At 48.5% G+C, this 16,131-nt stretch overlaps 7 non-coding genes across 7 annotated transcripts; all 7 read right to left on the reverse strand.

The window, feature by feature from the left end:
• Window positions 1–138: 138 nt before the first annotated feature.
• TRNAL-CAA (transfer RNA leucine (anticodon CAA)) lies at window positions 139–250 on the reverse strand. The gene is made up of 2 exons: window positions 213–250; window positions 139–184 (listed from the first exon to the last, which is right to left on the reverse strand). It is a non-coding gene; the product is annotated as a tRNA-Leu (tRNA).
• A 767-nt stretch (window positions 251–1,017) lies between these two features.
• TRNAP-AGG (transfer RNA proline (anticodon AGG)) lies at window positions 1,018–1,089 on the reverse strand. The gene has a single exon. It is a non-coding gene; the product is annotated as a tRNA-Pro (tRNA).
• A 6,216-nt stretch (window positions 1,090–7,305) lies between these two features.
• Window positions 7,306–7,417, reverse strand: TRNAL-CAA (transfer RNA leucine (anticodon CAA)). The gene is made up of 2 exons: window positions 7,380–7,417; window positions 7,306–7,351 (listed from the first exon to the last, which is right to left on the reverse strand). It is a non-coding gene; the product is annotated as a tRNA-Leu (tRNA).
• A 3,471-nt stretch (window positions 7,418–10,888) lies between these two features.
• TRNAL-CAA (transfer RNA leucine (anticodon CAA)) lies at window positions 10,889–11,000 on the reverse strand. Its single transcript has 2 exons — window positions 10,963–11,000; window positions 10,889–10,934 (listed from the first exon to the last, which is right to left on the reverse strand). It is a non-coding gene; the product is annotated as a tRNA-Leu (tRNA).
• A 768-nt stretch (window positions 11,001–11,768) lies between these two features.
• TRNAP-AGG (transfer RNA proline (anticodon AGG)) lies at window positions 11,769–11,840 on the reverse strand. Its single transcript has one exon. It is a non-coding gene; the product is annotated as a tRNA-Pro (tRNA).
• A 2,621-nt stretch (window positions 11,841–14,461) lies between these two features.
• Window positions 14,462–14,573, reverse strand: TRNAL-CAA (transfer RNA leucine (anticodon CAA)). The gene is made up of 2 exons: window positions 14,536–14,573; window positions 14,462–14,507 (listed from the first exon to the last, which is right to left on the reverse strand). It is a non-coding gene; the product is annotated as a tRNA-Leu (tRNA).
• A 768-nt stretch (window positions 14,574–15,341) lies between these two features.
• TRNAP-AGG (transfer RNA proline (anticodon AGG)) lies at window positions 15,342–15,413 on the reverse strand. The gene has a single exon. It is a non-coding gene; the product is annotated as a tRNA-Pro (tRNA).
• Between the last annotated feature and the right edge of the window lie 718 nt (window positions 15,414–16,131).

Raw genomic sequence — 16,131 nt, forward strand, 5'->3', positions numbered from 1 at the left:
TAATACACAGAATTTTGATTGAGGGCCCAGCCGATGGGTTGGTGGATTTCTCCTCACATGCCACAGCAGCTTCCAAAGATAGTGGTGTGAGGAGCTGGCTCTGCAAGCAGAGCAAGATTTAAGGGAAGAAAATACACCTGTCAGAAGTGGGATTTGAACCCACGCCTCCATGAAGAGACCAGAAGGCTCAGCTTCACTGAAGATCAAGCTCTCTTGAGTCTGGCGCCTTAGACCACTCGGCCATCCTGACAGCCAAAACAGTGTGCAGGTCGGACTCTTCAGTCTGCACTTGTTGATTTTGCCGCTTGCAATGTTCCTATCAAAGTCACAGCTTTAAAGGCCCCACAATATAACATGCCAAGAAAAAAAAAAAAAAACAGAACAAGAAACAATGCACATGCACGACCACCGAGGGATGCAGATAACTTTTTAGCGTCCTGCAATAGTAAAGCACGTTTTACACAGGTCACAAGTTTTTAAAGGTCATTTCTGTCTAAGTGTGCATTGAGAGAGACTGAGGTTTTAGGGAGCAAACACAAAAGCTGCTGCTGCCAAGTGTTTCTGCCCGGTCTCAAACCGGGGACTTTTCGCGTGTGAGGCGAACGTGATAACCACTACACTACAGAAACAAGCTTGCTGATTTGACTGAAGGAGCACAGTTCCCCTCATATGTTTGCACGATTTCCTCTATACTTTATCAGCAGTTGCTCGGAATGCGAGGGGTAAGTGTGAAAATTGCAGCGGTGTCGGCCAGCATGCATACACTCAGACGTCCTGAAAAATCCCATAGCTGCGGGCAGAGACAGACAAATATCTGATGCCTAAATGCCAGGAAGGAGAGCCTGTGAAATCATCACACAGGGCGCACTGAGAGCAAGCAGGAAGGAAGCCAAGGCATTGTAATCCATTTTTCGCCTGAGGCAAAAAATATGTTTTGCGCAACAATGCTTCGAGTAAAATGAGAAATGTTGAGGGGTTGTGTATTTTGAGCAGGATTTGATTGTTTTCCGCTAAAATGGGCTCGTCCGGGATTTGAACCCGGGACCTCTCGCACCCTAAGCGAGAATCATACCCCTAGACCAACGAGCCTGGGCACAGAAATGCAACGGCTCCGACCCTGCTCGGAGGATTGGTGACAGAGAGTGGGAGACTACATCCCAAAGCAAGAAACTGCACATGGTGCTCTCTTTTGCAGTACGACTAGAGTCATTTGCATGGTCTTCATCGAACATGACATAAAAAGCCTCTATCCTTTAGACATTTTGGCCCAGATTTACAAGAAAATGACTAAGCGCGACGCTGTGCCAAAATTGCAAGCCCCACGTGCCGTCATTTTCAAAATGCAGGAAAGCGCCGTATTTAGTAGAATACAGCGCACCCCTGTGCTTCCCCCTGCGCCAGCTCTAAATTAGCTGCTGAGCGCCAACGCAGCCGTTCTTGCACCATGGTACAAGGATGACTGCGTTGAGGGGGAAATTGTTTTTGTGCAGGAAGGGAAACCTTCCTGCCCCAAAAAAAAATCTTCAATGGTGATTTGCTCTTACTTCTATGTGTGCTGCAGAATGCATCACACATAGAAAGAGCAAAAACAAGGAGAAATGAAAACATTTCTCCTCAGTGCGCCACTCTAACGACACCCCTGGGATGGCGTTGGATTTTGGCGCTGACGCAGATTTACGCCAACTCCTAAATCTGGAGCAGCATCAAAATGCTATGGTGTTGCTGTGGCACACTCCCAACAACACCCATTGCACGCCCCTTCCAGGGAACGCGCTGTGTGCTAAGGGGCCGTATTTACAAGGTGGTGTTAAGCCACAAAAAGTGGCTGAACGCCATCTTGTAAATACCGCGCAGTGCATAGTGCCACCGGAGGCGTCACTAAAAGTGATGCTCCGGTGGCGATAGGGCCTTGTAAGTCTGGCACTTTATTTGCTCAAGGTGTGTGTTCTTGGTGAGGGCAGGAAAGCTATTTTCGCTCTCGTACCTTCCTTCCTTGGCTGGCTTGAATGCTGTAGGCTCAGGCTTCATTGCAAAGGTCAAACAGTGAGCAACTGACTGCCGTAAGCTGGCGCAACTCCTCTTGGTGAGCTGTGACAGATGCCCCAGGAGCGTAGTACCTCACGATGGTGAGGGATAGACACAGTCTCTTTTATCTCAGCTTGCCTGTCAGGTGAGGCAGGAAATGCAAATACTGTGAAAAAGCCCAGCGACTCGAACCAGGGACCTTTCGCATGTGAGGTGCGCATGATAACCACTACACTACACAAGCAGACACACTTGCCGGCTTGCTTCATGTGGCTATGCATTGTACTGGAACCACCACACTATGGAAACAGACACACCTGCTTGCTTTATGTGGCTATGCATTGGACTGGGATGCAAGGATGAGGGCCAATGTTCATGACGCTCAAAGCTGAGCCTTCCGGAACACAATCTCTTCCCTTGGAAGAAAGGAACTGGGATCACTTTCATTCCAAGAGGTGATTTCAGAACTGGACCCGAAATTACCATGGAGAAGCACTGTGCATTTAATGTTCCTACGAGCACTGCTGCTCCAGCACAGAAAAGCAGTTGCAAAGAAATCTCGCATACCTTCATGATGCTGAACCGTCTCGACGACAGTATAAAGCATGTATTGCATTGCAACATGACATCTTACAAGAGTGAAAAGCAGAAATACTCCTGTTTAAAACACAGACTGAACCTATAAAGGTAGGGGTTTGTCTGGGATTTGAACCGAGGTCCTCTCACACCCGAAGCGAGAATCATACCCCTATACCAACTAGACTGCCGCTGCATAGTCATTTGAAACATCTTCTGAAGCGTCTTTCAGAAAAGCAGGGCCATTTGGAGGCTCTCTCTCTCTAAGCGTGCCATAGCAATTGATGTTTTCTGTCAAGGATTTTTTGTTTGTCTCTAGCAAGGCAAGAGGTAGTCAAAATGCCCTGTGCCAGTGAGCTGAACTAGGGGACTGATGTGAAAAGCAGACCCTTTCTGCTAGTTGTAACCCGCTGCTAGTCATGGACCCTTGCACCTTAGATTTCCCAACCAGAAGCACTGAAGGGCCTGCTAGCTCTTGAGCCAGAGGAGCATGCCTCTTGGATTCAAGCACACTTGCTCGGTCAGCGCTCGATCAGGCTCGATCAGGCGAGATTTATATTAGTGGCTCATAGGCCTGAAACACTCACCTGGGAGACGCAGGGTGGCTGATTTCCCGGAATGGCCCTTGATGGGGAAATCACCTCCTTTCCCCCGCCTCATTTCAGAATTGTGTGCTAGTCGCAAGACAGTGTTCAGGGGTTCATGGGTACTGCCTACTCCCAGCTGCCTCTCTGTCTTCTTCATGTAAATTGCAAGTCACGAGGAGGCACCATTGCCAATATGCTCCGCCCACCTAACCAAGAAACCTAGTTTGAGCTTGTCTGCCTGTGTTGTTGCAGGGGCAGAGTCTTCTTTGCCCAAAAGGTGGCAGGAGAGCCTCACTTCAAACGATAGAATCAACTGCTTAAGTAGAAACCAGCATGGTAGTTACTGTCATAAAGTGCAGCTCTAACAGAAGGTGTGCCTGAGACGCCCCTTCCAGTAATACACAGAATTTTGATTGAGGGCCCAGCCGATGGGTTGGTGGATTTCTCCTCACATGCCACAGCAGCTTCCAAAGATAGTGGTGTGAGGAGCTGGCTCTGCAAGCAGAGCAAGATTTAAGGGAAGAAAATACACCTGTCAGAAGTGGGATTTGAACCCACGCCTCCATGAAGAGACCAGAAGGCTCAGCTTCACTGAAGATCAAGCTCTCTTGAGTCTGGCGCCTTAGACAACTCGGCCATCCTGACAGCCAAAACAGTGTGCAGGTCGGACTCTTCAGTCTGCACTTGTTGATTTTGCCGCTTGCAATGTTCCTATCAAAGTCACAGCTTTAAAGGCCCCACAATATAACATGGCCAAGAAAAAAAAAAAAAAACAGAACAAGAAACAATGCACATGCACGACCACCGAGGGATGCAGATAACTTTTTAGCGTCCTGCAATAGTAAAGCACGTTTTACACAGGTCACAAGTTTTTAAAGGTCATTTCTGTCTAAGTGTGCATTGAGAGAGACTGAGGTTTTAGGGAGCAAACACAAAAGCTGCTGCTGCCAAGTGTTTCTGCCCGGTCTCAAACCGGGGACTTTTCGCGTGTGAGGCGAACGTGATAACCACTACACTACAGAAACAAGCTTGCTGATTTGACTGAAGGAGCACAGTTCCCCTCATATGTTTGCACGATTTCCTCTATACTTTATCAGCAGTTGCTCGGAATGCGAGGGGTAAGTGTGAAAATTGCAGCGGTGTCGGCCAGCATGCATACACTCAGACGTCCTGAAAAATCCCATAGCTGCGGGCAGAGACAGACAAATATCTGATGCCTAAATGCCAGGAAGGAGAGCCTGTGAAATCATCACACAGGGCGCACTGAGAGCAAGCAGGAAGGAAGCCAAGGCATTGTAATCCATTTTTCGCCTGACGCAAAAAATATGTTTTGCGCAACAATGCTTCGAGTAAAATGAGAAATGTTGAGGGGTTGTGTATTTTGAGCAGGATTTGATTGTTTTCCGCTAAAATGGGCTCGTCCGCGATTTGAACCCGGGACCTCTCGCACCCTAAGCGAGAATCATACCCCTAGACCAACGAGCCTGGGCACAGAAATGCAACGGCTCCGACCCTGCTCGGAGGATTGGTGACAGAGAGTGGGAGACTACATCCCAAAGCAAGAAACTGCACATGGTGCTCTCTTTTGCAGTACGACTAGAGTCATTTGCATGGTCTTCATCGAACATGACATAAAAAGCCTCTATCCTTTAGACATTTTGGCCCAGATTTACAAGAAAATGACTAAGCGCGACGCTGTGCCAAATTTGCAAGCCCCACGTGCCGTCATTTTCAAAATGCAGGAAAGCGCCGTATTTAGTAGAATACAGCGCACCCCTGTGCTTCCCCCTGCGCCAGCTCTAAATTAGCTGCTGAGCGCCAACGCAGCCGTTCTTGCACCATGGTACAAGGATGACTGCGTTGAGGGGGAAATTGTTTTTGTGCAGGAAGGGAAACCTTCCTGCCCCAAAAAAAAATCTTCAATGGTGATTTGCTCTTACTTCTATGTGTGCTGCAGAATGCATCACACATAGAAAGAGCAAAAACAAGGAGAAATGAAAACATTTCTCCTCAGTGCGCCACTCTAACGACACCCCTGGGATGGCGTTGGATTTTGGCGCTGACGCAGATTTACGCCAACTCCTAAATCTGGAGCAGCATCAAAATGCTATGGTGTTGCTGTGGCACACTCCCAACAACACCCATTGCACGCCCCTTCCAGGGAACGCGCTGTGTGCTAAGGGGCCGTATTTACAAGGTGGTGTTAAGCCACAAAAAGTGGCTGAACGCCATCTTGTAAATACCGCGCAGTGCATAGTGCCACCGGAGGCGTCACTAAAAGTGATGCTCCGGTGGCGATAGGGCCTTGTAAGTCTGGCACTTTATTTGCTCAAGGTGTGTGTTCTTGGTGAGGGCAGGAAAGCTATTTTCGCTCTCGTACCTTCCTTCCTTGGCTGGCTTGAATGCTGTAGGCTCAGGCTTCATTGCAAAGGTCAAACAGTGAGCAACTGACTGCCGTAAGCTGGCGCAACTCCTCTTGGTGAGCTGTGACAGATGCCCCAGGAGCGTAGTACCTCACGATGGTGAGGGATAGACACAGTCTCTTTTATCTCAGCTTGCCTGTCAGGTGAGGCAGGAAATGCAAATACTGTGAAAAAGCCCAGCGACTCGAACCAGGGACCTTTCGCATGTGAGGTGCGCATGATAACCACTACACTACACAAGCAGACACACTTGCCGGCTTGCTTCATGTGGCTATGCATTGTACTGGAACCACCACACTATGGAAACAGACACACCTGCTTGCTTTATGTGGCTATGCATTGGACTGGGATGCAAGGATGAGGGCCAATGTTCATGACGCTCAAAGCTGAGCCTTCCGGAACACAATCTCTTCCCTTGGAAGAAAGGAACTGGGATCACTTTCATTCCAAGAGGTGATTTCAGAACTGGACCCGAAATTACCATGGAGAAGCACTGTGCATTTAATGTTCCTACGAGCACTGCTGCTCCAGCACAGAAAAGCAGTTGCAAAGAAATCTCGCATACCTTCATGATGCTGAACCGTCTCGACGCCAGTATAAAGCATGTATTGCATTGCAACATGACATCTTACAAGAGTGAAAAGCAGAAATACTCCTGTTTAAAACACAGACTGAACCTCTAAAGGTAGGGGTTTGTCTGGGATTTGAACCGAGGTCCTCTCACACCCGAAGCGAGAATCATACCCCTATACCAACTAGACTGCCGCTGCATAGTCATTTGAAACATCTTCTGAAGCGTCTTTCAGAAAAGCAGGGCCATTTGGAGGCTCTCTCTCTCTAAGCGTGCCATAGCAATTGATGTTTTCTGTCAAGGATTTTTTGTTTGTCTCTAGCAAGGCAAGAGGTAGTCAAAATGCCCTGTGCCAGTGAGCTGAACTAGGGGACTGATGTGAAAAGCAGACCCTTTCTGGTAGTTGTAACCCGCTGCTAGTCATGGACCCTTGCACCTTAGATTTCCCAACCAGAAGCACTGAAGGGCCTGCTAGCTCTTGAGCCAGAGGAGCATGCCTCTTGGATTCAAGCACACTTGCTCGGTCAGCGCTCGATCAGGCTCGATCAGGCGAGATTTATATTAGTGGCTCATAGGCCTGAAACACTCACCTGGGAGACGCAGGGTGGCTGATTTCCCGGAATGGCCCTTGATGGGGAAATCACCTCCTTTCCCCCGCCTCATTTCAGAATTGTGTGCTAGTCGCAAGACAGTGTTCAGGGGTTCATGGGTACTGCCTACTCCCAGCTGCCTCTCTGTCTTCTTCATGTAAATTGCAAGTCACGAGGAGGCACCATTGCCAATATGCTCCGCCCACCTAACCAAGAAACCTAGTTTGAGCTTGTCTGCCTGTGTTGTTGCAGGGGCAGAGTCTTCTTTGCCCAAAAGGTGGCAGGAGAGCCTCACTTCAAACGATAGAATCAACTGCTTAAGTAGAAACCAGCATGGTAGTTACTGTCATAAAGTGCAGCTCTAACAGAAGGTGTGCCTGAGACGCCCCTTCCAGTAATACACAGAATTTTGATTGAGGGCCCAGCCGATGGGTTGGTGGATTTCTCCTCACATGCCACAGCAGCTTCCAAAGATAGTGGTCTGAGGAGCTGGCTCTGCAAGCAGAGCAAGATTTAAGGGAAGAAAATACACCTGTCAGAAGTGGGATTTGAACCCACGCCTCCATGAAGAGACCAGAAGGCTCAGCTTCACTGAAGATCAAGCTCTCTTGAGTCTGGCGCCTTAGACCACTCGGCCATCCTGACAGCCAAAACAGTGTGCAGGTCGGACTCTTCAGTCTGCACTTGTTGATTTTGCCGCTTGCAATGTTCCTATCAAAGTCACAGCTTTAAAGGCCCCACAATATAACATGGCCAAGAAAAAAAAAAAAAAACAGAACAAGAAACAATGCACATGCACGACCACCGAGGGATGCAGATAACTTTTTAGCGTCCTGCAATAGTAAAGCACGTTTTACACAGGTCACAAGTTTTTAAAGGTCATTTCTGTCTAAGTGTGCATTGAGAGAGACTGAGGTTTTAGGGAGCAAACACAAAAGCTGCTGCTGCCAAGTGTTTCTGCCCGGTCTCAAACCGGGGACTTTTCGCGTGTGAGGCGAACGTGATAACCACTACACTACAGAAACAAGCTTGCTGATTTGACTGAAGGAGCACAGTTCCCCTCATATGTTTGCACGATTTCCTCTATACTTTATCAGCAGTTGCTCGGAATGCGAGGGGTAAGTGTGAAAATTGCAGCGGTGTCGGCCAGCATGCATACACTCAGACGTCCTGAAAAATCCCATAGCTGCGGGCAGAGACAGACAAATATCTGATGCCTAAATGCCAGGAAGGAGAGCCTGTGAAATCATCACACAGGGCGCACTGAGAGCAAGCAGGAAGGAAGCCAAGGCATTGTAATCCATTTTTCGCCTGAGGCAAAAAATATGTTTTGCGCAACAATGCTTCGAGTAAAATGAGAAATGTTGAGGGGTTGTGTATTTTGAGCAGGATTTGATTGTTTTCCGCTAAAATGGGCTCGTCCGGGATTTGAACCAGGGACCTCTCGCACCCTAAGCGAGAATCATACCCCTAGACCAACGAGCCTGGGCACAGAAATGCAACGGCTCCGACCCTGCTCGGAGGATTGGTGACAGAGAGTGGGAGACTACATCCCAAAGCAAGAAACTGCACATGGTGCTCTCTTTTGCAGTACGACTAGAGTCATTTGCATGGTCTTCATCGAACATGACATAAAAAGCCTCTATCCTTTAGACATTTTGGCCCAGATTTACAAGAAAATGACTAAGCGCGACGCTGTGCCAAATTTGCAAGCCCCACGTGCCGTCATTTTCAAAATGCAGGAAAGTGCCGTATTTAGTAGAATACAGCGCACCCCTGTGCTTCCCCCTGCGCCAGCTCTAAATTAGCTGCTGAGCGCCAACGCAGCCGTTCTTGCACCATGGTACAAGGATGACTGCGTTGAGGGGGAAATTGTTTTTGTGCAGGAAGGGAAACCTTCCTGCCCCAAAAAAAAATCTTCAATGGTGATTTGCTCTTACTTCTATGTGTGCTGCAGAATGCATCACACATAGAAAGAGCAAAAACAAGGAGAAATGAAAACATTTCTCCTCAGTGCGCCACTCTAACGACACCCCTGGGATGGCGTTGGATTTTGGCGCTGTTGCAGATTTACGCCAACTCCTAAATCTGGAGCAGCATCAAAATGCTATGGTGTTGCTGTGGCACACTCCCAACAACACCCATTGCACGCCCCTTCCAGGGAACGCGCTGTGTGCTAAGGGGCCGTATTTACAAGGTGGTGTTAAGCCACAAAAAGTGGCTGAACGCCATCTTGTAAATACCGCGCAGTGCATAGTGCCACCGGAGGCGTCACTAAAAGTGATGCTCCGGTGGCGATAGGGCCTTGTAAGTCTGGCACTTTATTTGCTCAAGGTGTGTGTTCTTGGTGAGGGCAGGAAAGCTATTTTCGCTCTCGTACCTTCTTTCCTTGGCTGGCTTGAATGCTGTAGGCTCAGGCTTCATTGCAAAGGTCAAACAGTGAGCAACTGACTGCCGTAAGCTGGCGCAACTCCTCTTGGTGAGCTGTGACAGATGCCCCAGGAGCGTAGTACCTCACGATGGTGAGGGATAGACACAGTCTCTTTTATCTCAGCTTGCCTGTCAGGTGAGGCAGGAAATGCAAATACTGTGAAAAAGCCCAGCGACTCGAACCAGGGACCTTTCGCATGTGAGGTGCGCATGATAACCACTACACTACACAAGCAGACACACTTGCCGGCTTGCTTCATGTGGCTATGCATTGTACTGGAACCACCACACTATGGAAACAGACACACCTGCTTGCTTTATGTGGCTATGCATTGGACTGGGATGCAAGGATGAGGGCCAATGTTCATGACGCTCAAAGCTGAGCCTTCCGGAACACAATCTCTTCCCTTGGAAGAAAGGAACTGGGATCACTTTCATTCCAAGAGGTGATTTCAGAACTGGACCCGAAATTACCATGGAGAAGCACTGTGCATTTAATGTTCCTACGAGCACTGCTGCTCCAGCACAGAAAAGCAGTTGCAAAGAAATCTCGCATACCTTCATGATGCTGAACCGTCTCGACGCCAGTATAAAGCATGTATTGCATTGCAACATGACATCTTACAAGAGTGAAAAGCAGAAATACTCCTGTTTAAAACACAGACTGAACCTATAAAGGTAGGGGTTTGTCTGGGATTTGAACCGAGGTCCTCTCACACCCGAAGCGAGAATCATACCCCTATACCAACTAGACTGCCGCTGCATAGTCATTTGAAAAATCTTCTGAAGCGTCTTTCAGAAAAGCAGGGCCATTTGGAGGCTCTCTCTCTCTAAGCGTGCCATAGCAATTGATGTTTTCTGTCAAGGATTTTTTGTTTGTCTCTAGCAAGGCAAGAGGTAGTCAAAATGCCCTGTGCCAGTGAGCTGAACTAGGGGACTGATGTGAAAAGCAGACCCTTTCTGGTAGTTGTAACCCGCTGCTAGTCATGGACCCTTGCACCTTAGATTTCCCAACCAGAAGCACTGAAGGGCCTGCTAGCTCTTGAGCCAGAGGAGCATGCCTCTTGGATTCAAGCACACTTGCTCGGTCAGCGCTCGATCAGGCTCGATCAGGCGAGATTTATAGTAGTGGCTCATAGGCCTGAAACACTCACCTGGGAGACGCAGGGTGGCTGATTTCCCGGAATGGCCCGGATGGGGAAATCACCTCCTTTCCCCCGCCTCATTTCAGAATTGTGTGCTAGTCGCAAGACAGTGTTCAGGGGTTCATGGGTACTGCCTACTCCCAGCTGCCTCTCTGTCTTCTTCATGTAAATTGCAAGTCACGAGGAGGCACCATTGCCAATATGCTCCGCCCACCTAACCAAGAAACCTAGTTTGAGCTTGTCTGCCTGTGTTGTTGCAGGGGCAGAGTCTTCTTTGCCCAAAAGGTGGCAGGAGAGCCTCACTTCAAACGATAGAATCAACTGCTTAAGTAGAAACCAGCATGGTAGTTACTGTCATAAAGTGCAGCTCTAACAGAAGGTGTGCCTGAGACGCCCCTTCCAGTAATACACAGAATTTTGATTGAGGGCCCAGCCGATGGGTTGGTGGATTTCTCCTCACATGCCACAGCAGCTTCCAAAGATAGTGGTGTGAGGAGCTGGCTCTGCAAGCAGAGCAAGATTTAAGGGAAGAAAATACACCTGTCAGAAGTGGGATTTGAACCCACGCCTCCATGAAGAGACCAGAAGGCTCAGCTTCACTGAAGATCAAGCTCTCTTGAGTCTGGCGCCTTAGACCACTCGGCCATCCTGACAGCCAAAACAGTGTGCAGGTCGGACTCTTCAGTCTGCACTTGTTGATTTTGCCGCTTGCAATGTTCCTATCAAAGTCACAGCTTTAAAGGCCCCACAATATAACATGGCCAAGAAAAAAAAAATAAAACAGAACAAGAAACAATGCACATGCACGACCACCGAGGGATGCAGATAACTTTTTAGCGTCCTGCAATAGTAAAGCACGTTTTACACAGGTCACAAGTTTTTAAAGGTCATTTCTGTCTAAGTGTGCATTGAGAGAGACTGAGGTTTTAGGGAGCAAACACAAAAGCTGCTGCTGCCAAGTGTTTCTGCCCGGTCTCAAACCGGGGACTTTTCACGTGTGAGGCGAACGTGATAACCACTACACTACAGAAACAAGCTTGCTGATTTGACTGAAGGAGCACAGTTCCCCTCATATGTTTGCACGATTTCCTCTATACTTTATCAGCAGTTGCTCGGAATGCGAGGGGTAAGTGTGAAAATTGCAGCGGTGTCGGCCAGCATGCATACACTCAGACGTCCTGAAAAATCCCATAGCTGCGGGCAGAGACAGACAAATATCTGATGCCTAAATGCCAGGAAGGAGAGCCTGTGAAATCATCACACAGGGCGCACTGAGAGCAAGCAGGAAGGAAGCCAAGGCATTGTAATCCATTTTTCGCCTGAGGCAAAAAATATGTTTTGCGCAACAATGCTTCGAGTAAAATGAGAAATGTTGAGGGGTTGTGTATTTTGAGCAGGATTTGATTGTTTTCCGCTAAAATGGGCTCGTCCGGGATTTGAACCCGGGACCTCTCGCACCCTAAGCGAGAATCATACCCCTAGACCAACGAGCCTGGGCACAGAAATGCAATGGCTCCGACCCTGCTCGGAGGATTGGTGACAGAGAGTGGGAGACTACATCCCAAAGCAAGAAACTGCACATGGTGCTCTCTTTTGCAGTACGACTAGAGTCATTTGCATGGTCTTCATCGAACATGACATAAAAAGCCTCTATCCTTTAGACATTTTGGCCCAGATTTACAAGAAAATGACTAAGCGCGACGCTGTGCCAAATTTGCAAGCCCCACGTGCCGTCATTTTCAAAATGCAGGAAAGCGCCGTATTTAGTAGAATACAGCGCACCCCTGTGCTTCCCCCTGCGCCAGCTCTAAATTAGCTGCTGAGCGCCAACGCAGCCGTTCTTGCACCATGGTACAAGGATGACTGCGTTGAGGGGGAAATTGTTTTTGTGCAGGAAGGGACACCTTCCTGCCCAAAAAAAAAATCTTCAATGGTGATTTGCTCTTACTTCTATGTGTGCTGCAGAATGCATCACACATAGCAAGAGCAAAAACAAGGAGAAATGAAAACATTTCTCCTCAGTGCGCCACTCTAACGACACCCCTGGGATGGCGTTGGATTTTGGCGCTGACGCAGATTTACGCCAACTCCTAAATCTGGAGCAGCATCAAAATGCTATGGTGTTGCTGTGGCACACTCCCAACAACACCCATTGCACGCCCCTTCCAGGGAACGCGCTGCGTGCTAAGGGGCCGTATTTACAAGGTGGTGTTAAGCCACAAAAAGTGGCTGAACGCCATCTTGTAAATACCGCGCAGTGCATAGTGCCACCGGGGCGTCACTAAAAGTGATGCTCCGGTGGCGATAGGGCCTTGTAAGTCTGGCACTTTATTTGCTCAAGGTGTGTGTTCTTGGTGAGGGCAGGAAAGCTATTTTCGCTCTCGTACCTTCCTTCCTTGGCTGGCTTGAATGCTGTAGGCTCAGGCTTCATTGCAAAGGTCAAACAGTGAGCAACTGACTGCCGTAAACTGGCGCAACTCCTCTTGGTGAGCTGTGACAGATGCCCCAGGAGCGTAGTACCTCACGATGGTGAGGGATAGACACAGTCTCTTTTATCTCAGCTTGCCTGTCAGGTGAGGCAGGAAATGCAAATACTGTGAAAAAGCCCAGCGACTCGAACCAGGGACCTTTCGCATGTGAGGTGCGCATGATAACCACTACACTACACAAGCAGACACACTTGCCGGCTTGCTTCATGTGGCTATGCATTGTACTGGAACCACCACACTATGGAAACAGACACACCTGCTTGCTTTATGTGGCTATGCATTGGACTGGGATGCAAGGATGAGGGCCAATGTTCATGACGCTCAAAGCTGAGCCTTCCGGAACACAATCTCTTCCCTTGGAAGAAAGGAACTGGGATCACTTTCATTCCAAGAGGTGATTTCAGAACTGGACCCGAAATTACCATGGAGAAGCACTGTGCATTTAATGTTCCTACGAGCACTGCTGCTCCAGCACAGAAAAGCAGTTGCAAAGAAATCTCGCATACCTTCATGATGCTGAACCGTCTCGACGCCAGTATAAAGCATGTATTGCATTGCAACATGACATCTTACAAGAGTGAAAAGCAGAAATACTCCTGTTTAAAACACAGACTGAACCTCTAAAGGTAGGGGTTTGTCTGGGATTTGAACCGAGGTCCTCTCACACCCGAAGCGAGAATCATACCCCTATACCAACTAGACTGCCGCTGCATAGTCATTTGAAACATCTTCTGAAGCGTCTTTCAGAAAAGCAGGGCCATTTGGAGGCTCTCTCTCTCTAAGCGTGCCATAGCAATTGATGTTTTCTGTCAAGGATTTTTTGTTTGTCTCTAGCAAGGCAAGAGGTAGTCAAAATGCCCTGTGCCAGTGAGCTGAACTAGGGGACTGATGTGAAAAGCAGACCCTTTCTGGTAGTTGTAACCCGCTGCTAGTCATGGACCCTTGCACCTTAGATTTCCCAACCAGAAGCACTGAAGGGCCTGCTAGCTCTTGAGCCAGAGGAGCATGCCTCTTGGATTCAAGCACACTTGCTCGGTCAGCGCTCGATCAGGCGAGATTTATATTAGTGGCTCATAGGCCTGAAACACTCACCTGGGAGACGCAGGGTGGCTGATTTCCCGGAATGGCCCTTGATGGGGAAATCACCTCCTTTCCCCCGCCTCATTTCAGAATTGTGTGCTAGTCGCAAGACAGTGTTCAGGGGTTCATGGGTACTGCCTACTCCCAGCTGCCTCTCTGTCTTCTTCATGTAAATTGCAAGTCACGAGGAGGCACCATTGCCAATATGCTCCGCCCACCTAACCAAGAAACCTAGTTTGAGCTTGTCTGCCTGTGTTGTTGCAGGGGCAGAGTCTTCTTTGCCCAAAAGGTGGCAGGAGAGCCTCACTTCAAACGATAGAATCAACTGCTTAAGTAGAAACCAGCATGGTAGTTACTGTCATAAAGTGCAGCTCTAACAGAAGGTGTGCCTGAGACGCCCCTTCCAGTAATACACAGAATTTTGATTGAGGGCCCAGCCGATGGGTTGGTGGATTTCTCCTCACATGCCACAGCAGCTTCCAAAGATAGTGGTGTGAGGAGCTGGCTCTGCAAGCAGAGCAAGATTTAAGGGAAGAAAATACACCTGTCAGAAGTGGGATTTGAACCCACGCCTCCATGAAGAGACCAGAAGGCTCAGCTTCACTGAAGATCAAGCTCTCTTGAGTCTGGCGCCTTAGACCACTCGGCCATCCTGACAGCCAAAACAGTGTGCAGGTCGGACTCTTCAGTCTGCACTTGTTGATTTTGCCGCTTGCAATGTTCCTATCAAAGTCACAGCTTTAAAGGCCCCACAATATAACATGGCCAAGAAAAAAAAAAAAAAACAGAACAAGAAACAATGCACATGCACGACCACCGAGGGATGCAGATAACTTTTTAGCGTCCTGCAATAGTAAAGCACGTTTTACACAGGTCACAAGTTTTTAAAGGTCATTTCTGTCTAAGTGTGCATTGAGAGAGACTGAGGTTTTAGGGAGCAAACACAAAAGCTGCTGCTGCCAAGTGTTTCTGCCCGGTCTCAAACCGGGGACTTTTCGCGTGTGAGGCGAACGTGATAACCACTACACTACAGAAACAAGCTTGCTGATTTGACTGAAGGAGCACAGTTCCCCTCATATGTTTGCACGATTTCCTCTATACTTTATCAGCAGTTGCTCGGAATGCGAGGGGTAAGTGTGAAAATTGCAGCGGTGTCGGCCAGCATGCATACACTCAGACGTCCTGAAAAATCCCATAGCTGCGGGCAGAGACAGACAAATATCTGATGCCTAAATGCCAGGAAGGAGAGCCTGTGAAATCATCACACAGGGCGCACTGAGAGCAAGCAGGAAGGAAGCCAAGGCATTGTAATCCATTTTTCGCCTGAGGCAAAAAATATGTTTTGCGCAACAATGCTTCGAGTAAAATGAGAAATGTTGAGGGGTTGTGTATTTTGAGCAGGATTTGATTGTTTTCCGCTAAAATGGGCTCGTCCGGGATTTGAACCCGGGACCTCTCGCACCCTAAGCGAGAATCATACCCCTAGACCAACGAGCCTGGGCACAGAAATGCAACGGCTCCGACCCTGCTCGGAGGATTGGTGACAGAGAGTGGGAGACTACATCCCAAAGCAAGAAACTGCACATGGTGCTCTCTTTTGCAGTACGACTAGAGTCATTTGCATGGTCTTCATCGAACATGACATAAAAAGCCTCTATCCTTTAGACATTTTGGCCCAGATTTACAAGAAAATGACTAAGCGCGACGCTGTGCCAAAATTGCAAGCCCCACGTGCCGTCATTTTCAAAATGCAGGAAAGCGCCGTATTTAGTAGAATACAGCGCACCCCTGTGCTTCCCCCTGCGCCAGCTCTAAATTAGCTGCTGAGCGCCAACGCAGCCGTTCTTGCACCATGGTACAAGGATGACTGCGTTGAGGGGGAAATTGTTTTTGTGCAGGAAGGGAAACCTTCCTGCCCCAAAAAAAAATCTTCAATGGTGATTTGCTCTTACTTCTATGTGTGCTGCAGAATGCATCACACATAGAAAGAGCAAAAACAAGGAGAAATGAAAACATTTCTCCTCAGTGCGCCACTCTAACGACACCCCTGGGATGGCGTTGGATTTTGGCGCTGACGCAGATTTACGCCAACTCCTAAATCTGGAGCAGCATCAAAATGCTATGGTGTTGCTGTGGCACACTCCCAACAACACCCATTGCACGCCCCTTCCAGGGAACGCGCTGTGTGCTAAGGGGCCGTATTTACAAGGTGGTG

The sequence above is a fragment of the Pleurodeles waltl genome, unplaced genomic scaffold, assembly GCF_031143425.1.
Source record: "Pleurodeles waltl isolate 20211129_DDA unplaced genomic scaffold, aPleWal1.hap1.20221129 scaffold_72, whole genome shotgun sequence".
In the NCBI taxonomy this organism is placed as follows: Eukaryota; Metazoa; Chordata; class Amphibia; order Caudata; family Salamandridae; genus Pleurodeles; species Pleurodeles waltl.